Raw genomic sequence first — 13,304 nt, 5'->3', positions numbered from 1 at the left:
TTTTCATTCTGCTTATAACACCTAATAAATGATGGTATCTGTGTATTGTTTAAAAACTGAGTCTTAGATTTTGTTCTCTATCAAGAGCAGGGAAGTGTGAAGACCCCAGAGTATTCTCTTCTAAGGCACCATGTTGGAGCGTATGGGTGTGTTGTCTGGATTTAAAGGGTGAGAGAAGTTTACAAATATAACATCAAAACAGCTTGTACTGTTCCTCAGTGGACCACATCCTGGGACCTCGTTCACATCTACATGAATACTGAACTTGCTCTGTTGAGCTTATGGTCCACGTGGACTCAAGTAACCATCTGCATGGTTGTGTATTGCAGTGTGTTACAGCTCGCTTTCACAAGGAGGACAACCAGGCTCACCAAATAGGAAGCCGGTGTGGTCCTGCTCCATGCTTTTGCTCCAATGGATGCCTCAATCCCTTGAGGACGCAAAGGGGGACTCAAGCAACCACTGACTGTATTTGCAGTCTCTTTGCCATTATCTGAATGGTGACCCAACATCTGGAGGTGGAAAGGTGCACAGAACAGAGCAGCATCAGGGCTGGTGGTGGTGGCATTGCAGGACACAGCCCCGGTACCCATTCCTTGCTGCCACCTTCCCCTTCCTGGGAGGGAGGAAAGGTGAAGTGGCATCACTGACCCCAGCACAGCCACAGGGAACCCAGCCCAGCTCCTCTCCATGAGCCCCCATGTCACACAGGGAAAGGCTTCTCTAAAGGAAGGCCAGCAGGCAGGTATCCAACACACAGAAGCATCACAGGTGCCAGAGCTCGAGTGTCCATACTTAAGGTAGCTTGTTTCCAGTCATAGAACAACCCAGGTTGGAAGGGACATCAAAAACACCATCATTTCCAAGATGCCATGGGAAAAGGGAGTCTATTATCTAGCACTCTGTCCAATGCCCCCCTGCCACAACAGGGCAACCAGCTACTCAAGACAGCATGGCAAAAGCAGAATGCAAAATGCAATGTTTTAACTGAAAAGGTGATGAATTCCTTGCCTAAAGGGACCTACAGGGAGGGACTCTTTGCCAGGGAGTGGGGTGATAGGACAAGGTGTAATGGCTTTAAAAGAGGGTAGGTTTAGGTTAGACATAAGGCAGAAATCATTTACTCTTAGGGTGGTGAGGCACTGGCACAGGCTGCCCAGAGAAGCTGTGGATGCCCCATCCCTGGAAGTGCTCAAGGCCAGGTCAGATGGAGATTTGAGCAACCTGGTCTGGTGGGAGGTGTCCCTGCCCACAGCAAGGGGTTGGAACTGGATGGTCTTCAAGGTCCCTGCCAACCCAAACCATTCTGCAATTCTACGGTTCTTTGACGAAAACTTAATGACTAAAAGAAACAAAATAAGACTTAAAGTTTTTTTGTGCCCAATGGCAATGCTAAAGAGATACCAGGTAAGAACAGATATCTGCAGGATTTGGCTTTTGAGAACATGAGGTCTGCTACAACAACAAAGTATTGGGGAACATCCTCCAACAAACGCATTGCATAATTCAAGTATATTACTGAAAAACAAAAGAAAGAATGTGCTGAGAACAAACAGACTGTTAAGCAGCCTTACTGATACAAACCAAAGCAGAAGAAGTAAATGAATCCTTTTATCGGTAAGTTAATATTCTGAATTTAATTTCTGGGGTTTCTGCCAGGGCTTGTGTAACATGTTGATGCCTTGGTCTTTCCAATTCCCTTTGCAAATATTTCCATCTTTCACTATGCATTTTTCAGGCACCTGCCATGTTGTCCTGTAATGTAGCCTGCCTAATCAATAATTCAAATGTAATCTAGTTTGCAACTGTATTAAAGTTGTGCATATTTTGCTGTATGAACTAATGCTATGAGTGAAATTTTGACCCCATTGACATCACTTGTAAATCCATTATTGATTTTCTTGAAGCTGACATTTCATTCTTGAAGAGCAAACACTTTTTCCTACATGTGCTCAGAATCAATATCATCTCTGTGCGTAGCTCCATTGATTTCAGCAACTCTCTTTACTTCTGGAGTAGGACTGTAGTCCATATGAGGTAAGGAGCCACAATTACAGAAGACAGGATGGTTCCCAGAAAAAAAAAAAAAAAAAAGGACAATTCAATCTGTGCAAAGATAAGAAATATCTGTATCCCAGTTGCATGACACTTTGTTAAGACACAGCATGGTCACAGGAAAAAGATGGATCTTCCCTTTTGGCACATCTCAGCTGTACAATTATTATTTATTATAATGCAGTTTCTTGGAATCCTTGCTTGTATGCTTTTATATTCAATGGACTTCTCTGTTCTCTGAAGATGAGTAATTTTAAGAAAAGATTGAAACAATTAAGCTTGTGATAAGGGAGAAGAGAATTAACCTATTTTTACACTCTGTCAGGAAGCAGGAATCAAACTGTCTTGCTTGAGGGGTATTGAAATGAACTACCAAAGAGTTACTTCAGAGTTGTAATGGAAAGTCAACTAAGAAAAAAGAATTAAAAGACTGCTACATAGCTAATAATGGAGAAAGAGGGAACAAGTCATATGGATTTTCCCTTGACTTTTTCCCACTGTCAAAATATTGCTATTGCTAGAGGACTGTGATTCAAAAATAAACAAATAAACAATAAAAGCAAAACAACAACAACAACAAACTATTTGGGTGCAGCTCTGTAATAATGACTAGGTCTAAATTTTATGTCCTAAATTTTTCATTGCCAAGTACCATAATCTGGAAAAGCACAGATAAGGTTACAGATGGTTTTGGTAGGGTCATCAGAGCTGTTTACATAGATGGTTCCTTAAGTACTTAGGGATTTGGGCCCATATGCCTGTTTATACACACTGGTTAGCTCCACAGATTTCCTGCATGTGAAATGGTGTAGTGATTTTTATTCTTATTTTACATAATAATGTAAAATGTGAAAATGTGGATGCATCACAGAATTTTGCACATGACTTTTGGGTGTGAATTTATAGGAACATCTTCCAAAATAGCCTTACTGCTTATGATAAATGTAGTAAGATTGGATCAAAACGTCCTTTCCTGGACAGCTTTAAGGCACATCCTTTTACTTGAGCTCCTGTTTGACTGAGCCATCTGTTTTTCTGTAAAAACAGTTTTGCACAAGCCTACTCTAATGAGCCTATTATGCTGAACAGAAATTATATTAGATATCCATGGAGAATCCATCATAGATCACTCTAAATAGCCCTTTACTGTTCACATGTGTTTCAAGCAGAGAGAGAGCTGTTGCTTAAAGGATTTTTCTGGAGAATAGTGTAAAGCCAGGAGAAGGAAATTCACTCAATTAGCAGTTGTTGGCCTGGGTTACATCCCCAGCTCCCAATTTCTTAGAAAGGAACTAGGTAAGGAAAAATATTACATAAAGACTTACACATATATACATATATATCAGCAGTTTGTCTAAAATCGACCTCAGTGTGAGGTATATAAACACATTTGGGCTTGCACTGTTATTTCGAGGTTTTTGTTCTCTTTCTCTCCATGCAGAAATTTTCTCACCTCAGTTCTGTAAGGCTTTCCTGCTCCTTGGTATGCTGCCCCAGTTTTACCACACCGGGTCCTGGCAAGCACACCCCTTCTTACCACACTCCTATCCAGTATTAATACAGCTAGGTTTTATGCCCTAACCCTCTGTCTTTCCTGCTTAAATAAAATACTCCCATGTATAACACATGGAAAAAGACAGGGAACAGATGCACCTATTTATCTTCATAATCGCACACAATTTCTGAGTCACAGCACAGGTAAGGGACCATCTGAGTCACGGAGGAGTGCTGTCCCTGGCTGTCAGAGAAAATTTCTTATCTCCTTGTTCGCTGTCTGTTGAGCTCTGCTTGCCATCCACTGCTTTCCGAGGAGGCTGCACTGGGAGCAGGCCCCCGCCTTGCAGCTGACATGTACCAGAAGCCAGGTGACAAGAGCTCCTCTCCTGCTGACAGGGCCTGTGACTATATCCAGGCCTCACCCTGGGGCAGTGCCTCTGGCCCTGAGCTCTTCTCAAGCAGAAACTCTTGCTTTGGCAGCAAGATGTCCCATTTTGTCTGTTCTAGCCCCTTCAACACACCCTTCCCCAGGCCGCACGCAGCCTTTGACATCTGTGTCCCTGTCATGACTGCTGCTCCCTGCTCAGGCTGCTGCTCTGCGTGATTGCGGTAATTCAGAGCAGTGCCCCGGGCAGGCCCCTGGGTTTCTCCTTTTCCTTGCCCAGTCTAGAGCACAGTTACTGAGAACTGGCCACGAAGTGGCCAGGTGAGGAGCAGCCACCAGCAGGCTGGTGGGGAGCTTTGCTCCCCTCCGTGAATGTGTGCGGTTAAACAGCAGCTAGGCCAGCATGAGGGAGTTTTGAAAAAAATAATATTGTGAAGAATGAGGTGAAAACAAACTTACACAGGTCTCCATCTGTTCGGTTAAGACAAATAAGGACAAGGGAACTGTTTGCCCGCACGCCTTTTGCGGGGGTGGACTTGAAAGGACATGCTCTGCCTTCACCTCCCAAAGCCTCCAGGGCCCTTGGGAACCATGGTGCTGGCAAGGATGGGTCCTCCAGAAGTTCAAAGAGAGCAGGGGGGGTTCTTCTCCACACACATTTCCACCTCTTCTTGGCGATACAACTGCAAGATTGCAATGGGAGTGTAAGTAACATGAAGCAACCAAACCAAAATATCTCCGAGGAGGAAAGATCGCTTCAGGCAGCGTAGTGGGCTATCCCCTCCTATGTATAAACATTATTTTGCATAGAATAATATAAAGATCACATGCAGATCTTACACAGTGCCTGTTTTGGGAAAGGATGCTTTGTTCTGAAGTATTAAATAATGCTACAGGTGGGGTACTAGGGTGGATTAATACTGGAAATGGGGATTGATATTCAGCAACCTCAGTGTTATCAAAACAATCCCACTTTGGACTGTGTTTATATGTAGCTTACCTCATACAAAATCCAGAAGTTTCATGTTGTTCACCTAAATGATAGGGGTTTTTTTCGGGACATTTTTTGGTTTCTTTTTGCTTGGCTACTACACGAGCTTTAGTTCAGGCCAAACCAAAATATTTATTTCAGCTTCCTTTTGCCAGTGCAATCTTTTTTTTTTTTTTTTTTTTTTTTTTCTTTTTTTTTTTTTTTTTTCAGATTTTAGAATAATCAAATCTTGAAATTAAATAGCTTTATTTCAAAAGTATAGATACAACATTTTAGTTATTTCATTTTTTAGTGGATGAATATATTCACAAATGACAAATCTGAGAGTTTAAAGTCAAGCTGAGATCTGATTTGTTTATTTAAGTGAATAATCTATTTGCCCAAGACCAGTGTTCTGCTGTTGTAAATATAGGAGCCGTTCTGCTCTTAGAAACAGTAGTACAGCTAATGTAATCTGAAGAGATCCTTTCTTTTAAGTCAGTAGTGATAACGTACAAACAGTGAGTGAAATGCAGGGAAAGGCAGGGCTTTGAAGGTTATCGGATGAGAGATCACAGAAGACTGAGCAAAGCTGCATAGGACTGGGCTTGTGCACGGGCTCCTCCTCACTTACTCGCCCAGTTTTGAGAGTCACTGCCAAGCCAAACACAAACACAAAGACTTGTTGACAGCCTGTGAAAAGTGTTTTGAAGGCAGGGAGGCACTGCAGACAAATGCCAAATAATTACAGTGCTGCTGCCATACACTCTTGCCACTAAAAGTTTGATTTAAGCCTCGCTGTAGCTCTGCAGATGTTGGCATCTCTAAACATAATATTCTTACAGTGTGAAGCTTCTCTTAGTCTGTATTAATAAAATGAAAGTGTAGGCTGACTTGGTGATAAAAATTATTGGATTAATTGAAGAACTAAAGTGCAGGGGCTTTCCAAAAAGGGAGTCTTGCATCCTTCCTATAGAGCTTCATCATCGTGCTTCCTCCTCCCCTCACTGCTATTGTAAGTACCACTGTAGTTCACCTCATGTAAGAAAAAAATATGAATTGGTACCCCTCAAATACCAATTCCTATCACGCCTTGGGACTGGCAGAGTACCATGTAGATGCAAATACTAGGCATTTATAATATCTATTCGTACAAAAGTTAAACTCAGCATGAAACAGTTAATCCAGGCAAAAGAAGAAAGCGTCTCTTTCAGCTTTGGGGCAGCTAGTTTATGCCTACTGACGCAACAGATTAAGAAATACACTGCACAGTCCTGTAAAGCTGAATCGGCACAAAATGCTGGGCTGAGACACTGGTGATGAGACATCCAGTATCAGCTCTTGGGCAGAAAATACACCTCGGGCTAGGGCTGGGCTGCTCCAAGCCTCCTGGGTGAAGCCACAGCAGGCACAGGCGGTGCAGACATCTTCCACTGGGTACAGGGAGCAGCTCCTTCGCAATTGCTTGAGGGCGGTGAGACAGTTGGCAGAGAAGCCATCACAGCCCTGAAATTAAAATTACAAGCTGCTTTCCCATGGCAGTGCTGGGACACAGCATGGTGCTTTGTAATTATGTTTTAGGAGCCTCCGCCCTCATGCCCTAATTTCCAATTAACAGTTGTACCCTTCCAACTGCAAACATCCTGAAAATAGGGTGAGGAAGCCAGGAGGGACCATTCTGTGTAGGTCAGTAGCAGGCTGCAATCTGGAAAAACGGCTTTATGTCACCACCACCGTGTGGCCCAGCCGTGTGTCTGAAACCATCATCTCTTGAAGTCTCACTGGAGGAATAGCTAAAGCCACAGGGAAAATGGCCAGAGAGGGGAATGGAAATGTGGTAGAAATGGAAGGAGATGTGAAATTGAGACAAGGCAGTACAGCAGTGGAACACAAGTAATTAAAAATTATTTTCATACATTTATTTACATAATTTACATAATTATAAACTAATTCAATTTCAAAATGTGCAATTTAGATTTTTTTTTTTATTATTATTATTATTCTTTTTTTTTTTTTTGTAATTTTCGTCTCCAAAGGTTTGTCAACAGACTTTTCCCTGTGGCTTTAGATGACTGGTCACCTGCTTTGACTGCCAAATGGCATGGATGAAACCAGAACACTGGATTTGTGATGGAGGCTGGTGGCACCTACTTTAATGAGAAAGGTGTGGGTGACTGCTAGAAATGCTCTGTTTTACCACATCTGAATAGGCAGGGTTTCCTTGCTAGGTTATTTGGTCAGTCTGTTGCAACTGTGAAGGACTCACCACTTGACCATCATAGAGATGCCTCCTCTGATACTCTCTCTTCCTCATGTGCTGGTGCAAAGAGGAGGCTTTCAGAACCTTCCTCTGCATAGGTCCAGTGTTTTCATGTGGGCAGAAATTAAGGAAAGACCGTAACCTCACAGGGTTAATTTAAAGCAACAACTTCGCCCATTTTAATAACAATAATTGAACACCTTCAGTATGATATTAAAAGGATGCTTCTCCCTTCATCTGCATAATAGTTTCCTTTTAACTTTAATAGTCCTTGTTCTATCATTTGTGACCAGTAAAATGTATTATTAGCAACAAATACAATGTATATAATAAGAGATTTATGGGCTTACATTGAACCCTTTACCTGTCTGTTGCTGTTTCTTTACACTGCTGTTTTCTTGTTTGTTTTTGAAGATGGTAAGAGTCTGGACACCCATTAAAATGGAAATTGTGAAAAGTTTCAGAAGGAAAGCTTTCCCACTGAAAAAAAAAAAAAAAAAAAAAAAAAAAAGATTTGGAAAAAAAAAATCAAAACAACTTTTATGAACCAGTCTGGTTTAATAAAGCTTTTCAACCAGAAATAATTAGGAAAAACTGTAGCACTTCATCTGAAGACTTAGGCACTTTATCTTGATATTATTTTTATTCATGTGAAACAGCAAAATTAGAGTTTAATGAGATGAATTTCGGAATCTTATCAAAACAAAAGGACTTTCACCTCATCAAAATAACCTTAGTAAATCCTTCATTTATATTCTAAAATCATTGTTTCTTCAGCTTTTAGAATATAAATGTATCTCACAGCAGGTGGAATTACCAAAATTTTATAACAAAAAATACACAAAAGAAATGTCTTGATTTGTTACTATCAAAATTGATATTTTTTTTAAAGTTTATTAAAGTTTTGAGTCTGGTGAAATGGTTGGGACAAGGGGTATCAACCAGGAGTTATTTTTCATTATGGAAATTAGGAAATTCAAGTTTTCTACAGGTAAAAAAAAAAAAAAGATGTAAATAAAAGGGGGGGGGGGGGGGAAGGGGAATGACACTATAGTCCTGCATTTAGATGTAATGAAATAAAAAAGGTAGAGAAAATATCCATTCCGATGGAAACTGTGAATGCCCTGACTATTTGAGTAGTACATAACAACACTTCAGCTCTGTAACTGGGGCTTCAGCCTATTTGGATAGATTAGATCCTGCCTTAAAATGAAGCTACACTCAAACCAACACCCCAGCTGTGCCCATGGTCAGCATGGATTCAAAGTCAATGGAAATACAAATAATGGCTTTGTAAGCATAGGGCAGAAACTGAGATAAAACTTGGGTTAGAACCAGTATTGGATGTAAGGGCCACAGGCACCATGGAGAGTTACATAAATATTTCTTTAAAATTTGGGATTTTCTGTAATTATGTCCTCTTCCACTTGAAGATTATGCATGTATCTACCAAATATTCAGGCATAGCTTTTTGGCATAGACCATTAAAATCCTATGTGTCCTCGCCTGCCTGAGCAAAGCTATGTAGGCATCATATCTTGGCGTGTGGCTGACGGGTGTGACCTCTCATGGCACATCTGGCACATCTCCTCAGTGCAAGACCAGATTTAGAAAGAGAAAGACCCACTAAGCAGGGGATGGGAAAAAGGAAGACTCAAATCCTCTCTGAGCACCTCCAGGAGGCAGGCGGGATGGACTGGGGACCAAAAAAATGAGAAAGGTTCTGAACAAATGGCAGGTTCAAACCTCCTCCTCATCCCACACCTGCTCTGGAGGAACGTTTGGTGCCTGGCCCTGAGCTTGCTGCATTTGGCCAGCCTTGACCCCACTGCTCACTTTGAAGAGGAGACCTAGCAGATCAACCTCCTTTGACCTACCTGATGAAAGGTCTTACTAAAAGACTGCAGGGGCAGCACCACTGGACCTGAAGACATGGGTGAATAAGTCTGCCTCTGTCTTCAGTATTGGGGGAGTTGCAACATGACCACTTACCATTTAATGACCAATGCAGCTGGTATTACTGAGGACTGTGTGTTGTAAGGTATTGGCTGCTGCTTCACAGTCTAGGGAGGCATCTGTGACATTTCCTTTGCTTGCTGTGTAGTACAAGACTGATTACAAGCAAAGGGAAGACTATTAATTATATAATGAGCAAATGATTTAAGCTGAAATGTTACTGATTTAGTAAGAGCTTTTATTGCACCATACACAAGCAGACGCATCTCACGTGAAAGACATGAAGCTTTTGATCGTAGCTCTTCAGCAGTTATTAGTGCTAAAGCTTTTCCAAGCTACCCTGGACTGAAAGGTTGACGATGACCAGCAGCTGCACTAAATGGAAATCTTTCAGTCAAGGAGGAGGCAGGGACAAAGGACAAATACACATGTGCAAGACAAGATTCTGCATTACACTTCAGTTAATATTAACCCACGTTTTTATCCACTCTTGTCTGATTATTCCTGAAGTCTTTTGATAGCAGAAATTTGCTTCAGGAAAGTCTTCATTATTCAGCAGCTGGTTGTGCGTGAAGGGTTGGGAGGAAAGGAAACCTACAGGGGGCTGAGCTTAGCTGTGATTTTCATGAGTGGGAATCTCAATTCTGCCTGCGTGTGTGGATGTGAAGGATGAACAGAAAAGCATGGCCAATAACACAGGGAGTGCAGGAACAACGAGCTGTAATTCTCCAGTGCCACTTACCTCCTCTGAGCATCTGTTTCCATGTAAAATAGGGAGAGCAGCATCTCGTAGAGCCGCTGGGAGGATGAATATTTGAAAGGAACATTGGATCTGCAGATGTCTTTGCATTTAGCTGTAATTGATTGCTAAAACTGGCAAACAATCTGAGCTTGTTGTTCTTCGGGATGCCAACGCAGCCACTCCTCAAGGGCAACACCCAAGACAACACCACCACCCTGATCTGGAAAGAAATGAAGAAGCTGTTTTCCTTCCTTCCTCTTACTCCTCTGTGTCCCCAAGCCCCATTCTGCTCACGTCAGACGCCACAGTGATTGAGGCAGATGAAGCAATACTGTCCTTTACGTACTTTCCCATGCTTTAGAGAAAGAGCAACTGTGACAGTACAACGTAATTTCAGTAGATACACATCCAAAATACTCAGAATATTTTTGGTAACTTTTGTGCTGATTCAGTACAATCTGCATACTCTTTGGGAGTTGTGTATGTTCTAGCACAAAACACCACCATTAGTTTTTTTTTTCTTACTGTTTTTGCAAGCCTGGTTGGAAGCTCAAGTTCATACACAAGAAGCTTCAAAGCCTACCGCTCTGTCACCTGCAGCAGTGGCACCACCCCTCCGTTCATTGTCATTACAGGGGTTCCTACACGGTGTCAAAGGCACAAGGACAACTCATCCGTGCATTAGCAGTGCTGGCGTGGTGATGCTCCTCCCAGCTCATGGCGTGGCTGCCTTGCTGCTGCATCTGCAGAACTCAGTTTGTTCTGGTAGCTGAGCAACACGTTTCTGTTGCACAGAGGGGCGATGAATCATGAGGGTGTTGGTTCAGGCTCAGCTTGGCTCAGCTTAGAGAAAGTCTCCACAAAGGAGCCTAACAAAGCCAGTACGGAGCTAGGAAAACACTCCCGTTGTCATTGTCACCGTCCAGGTCTGGGACTGATCTATGTAACAGATAGCATGCACAGGAAAAAACCCTGCCTGTGCTTCCAGAGTAGCTCAGGGATCTCAAAAGCCTCATTAAGCAACTAGAAAACAAATTATATTTATCTAGATTTTTACTTTTTTTTTTTTTTTTTTTTTTCTCAAAGATTTCTACGTCCCCTATTAAACAAAAGCAGGGTCCTAGTGTTTGTGTGAGTGTGAACACAGAGACTAACAGCATCCAGACAGCAGCTCTTGGAGCAACAATGGATTTTAGTGCTTCTGACAGAACTAGAAACTCTGAGATTTGATACCAGTTTTAGAAAGACATGTAGACTTAAGGAGTGGATTTGCCTAAGCAAGTTTTCTCTTAACTTTGAACAAATTAATGAAAGTGTTATAACTATTGCTAACATTATATACACACACATATATATATATATATTTCCTACTAATAGAACAGGAAATAATGAATGGCAGGGCTGGATCAATTGCACATTTTGCTAAGACTGGTAAATAAACAAGCAAAACAAACCATGAAAAATAGTTCTGGTGTGAGTAGGTGTGTAAATCTACAATTTCACAAACCAGAGGCTGTGCAAAGAGTGATACATTTGGTGTAGGCTTGGTTTATTTGTGAGCTGTAGCACAGATGACTCTTTTCCTTGGAAGGCAAATTTCCTTATCAGTGATCCTCCAGGTGGGAATATGGAAGGAACAGACTGCAAGTTTATCCCTTACTCCAGGTGTCATAGGTCTGTAACTTGAACAGCTTATTTCCTGTCATTTCTTTTTAAACATAAATCAACCTTGACTGGGTTTCAGCCCAAACGTCTAAAAGCCCTCCCCTAAACTGAACTTGCCTAAGCCACAAGTGTTTTCATTCACATTAGAAACTGACTGGTTTTCAAGTCTTCTCATCTGTCAGTACTGGAAAGAACAACCTTGTCTCAAAATCAGACATGAGAGCTCTTGCTTTTCGAGAACCAGGCAATGGTCATGGCTTTCATAGCTGAGAAGGATCCTCTTCTGATTTTATTTCTTACTACCTCCCTTGTTATTTGTCATTGTCTCTTGCTAGGGGACAGGTTATACCTATGCTGATCTTCCTCAAAATCATTTCTGTTATTTTTCCCTAATTTGTTTCTGACACAGTCACTTGGATTCTTTCAGACTTTTTCCTACCAAGTCTCTACTTTCCTCTAATTTACATTATTTATATTTGTTGATTAACAGTGACATGAATTAGAAAGTGCTTTGGTAGTTGCAGTGTTGTCAGAACAGCTGTGGAAGAAAAAAGGAGGTGGGATTCATTTCTTCTGCTGTCCCTGGACCCAGAAGAGGCCCTATCCTTGCAATACAAAATGCATCCCTGAGAGCTGGGCCCTACCTTGTCTTCACCAAGGTCATTTCATGGGGGTATATGCATGTGATTTATTTTTCAAACTCCGCTTAATTCTCTGCCTGCTTCCTTCAACACCCCACAGACGTCTTTTAGAAACACCCATATAAAATGACAATATAAAGCACTTCTGTGTAGCCTGAACGTACAGATAATTCTCCATTAATGTTTTCTCAGGTTTCAAAGTGATAATCCATTGCACTCTAGGGAAAAATAAAAATACTACAGTACATAAAAGGTTTTCAAGTGGACACATAAGGTATCTGCAGGAGGTTAGGACTGTACGTGTGTCTTGACACAGGCATCAAATATCCCAAACTAACCAAGCAAAACCATGAACATTTGTTTTTATTAATGCTCCAAATACACTTAGTACAACAGATCTATATTTGGTTTTGGGGTTCCGTCATTTTCAGAAAAATTCTCCTTCCAAGCAGAGAGACAAAATTAAAATGATTGTCTCCTAGTTCCAGAAAGCAAATGGAGCTAATTGACTGGCAACATCAGCGGGAAGGACTGATTGAACTGAACTAACCTTTCTCTGTTCTTAAATAAAAGAAAGATTTCTGTTGGAAAATGAGGGACTGTGTCTCTCACCACAATTGACAGTTGGGTGCGTTTCATGTGAAATAAGTTTGCAGGAAATGTGAAAGTCAGAAGAGTTAAGAAATAGGCCTCTGAAATGGTTCTATGGGACAAAAATTCAGATAGTTGCTGCAGTGCACCCTCCTTTTACAGCTGACATTTTACAGTTGTCGGAGTCTAAGATGAAAATAATCTCCTTGTGCGTTCCTCCCCAGAGGATGAAGGGAGCCCAGCCTGAGCAACTTTGGTGTAGACATCTAAGATAGGTTAACCTATCTGTACATTTATCTCAGTTTCTGATACTTTGTGTATCATTTTCAATAACCTCAGATTTTAAGGCTCTTATCACTAGTCTTGCTTCTTGCATGACACTGCCATGAATGTTCTTAATGAATAAAATGTCTGAGCATTGCCAAACTCAGCCTTTATAGTTTATTTGTCTGAAGTGTGAGATCACTTTTCCAACCATTTAAATGCTTACTTTTTCAATGGATTATTAATAATGATAATAAAATAAAATAAAAAAATCCAAA

The sequence above is a fragment of the Aythya fuligula genome, chromosome 3 (assembly GCF_009819795.1).
Source record: "Aythya fuligula isolate bAytFul2 chromosome 3, bAytFul2.pri, whole genome shotgun sequence".
In the NCBI taxonomy this organism is placed as follows: domain Eukaryota; kingdom Metazoa; phylum Chordata; class Aves; order Anseriformes; family Anatidae; genus Aythya; species Aythya fuligula.
The sequence above is the reverse complement of the archived record's forward strand: the minus strand, read 5'-3'. Positions refer to the sequence as shown.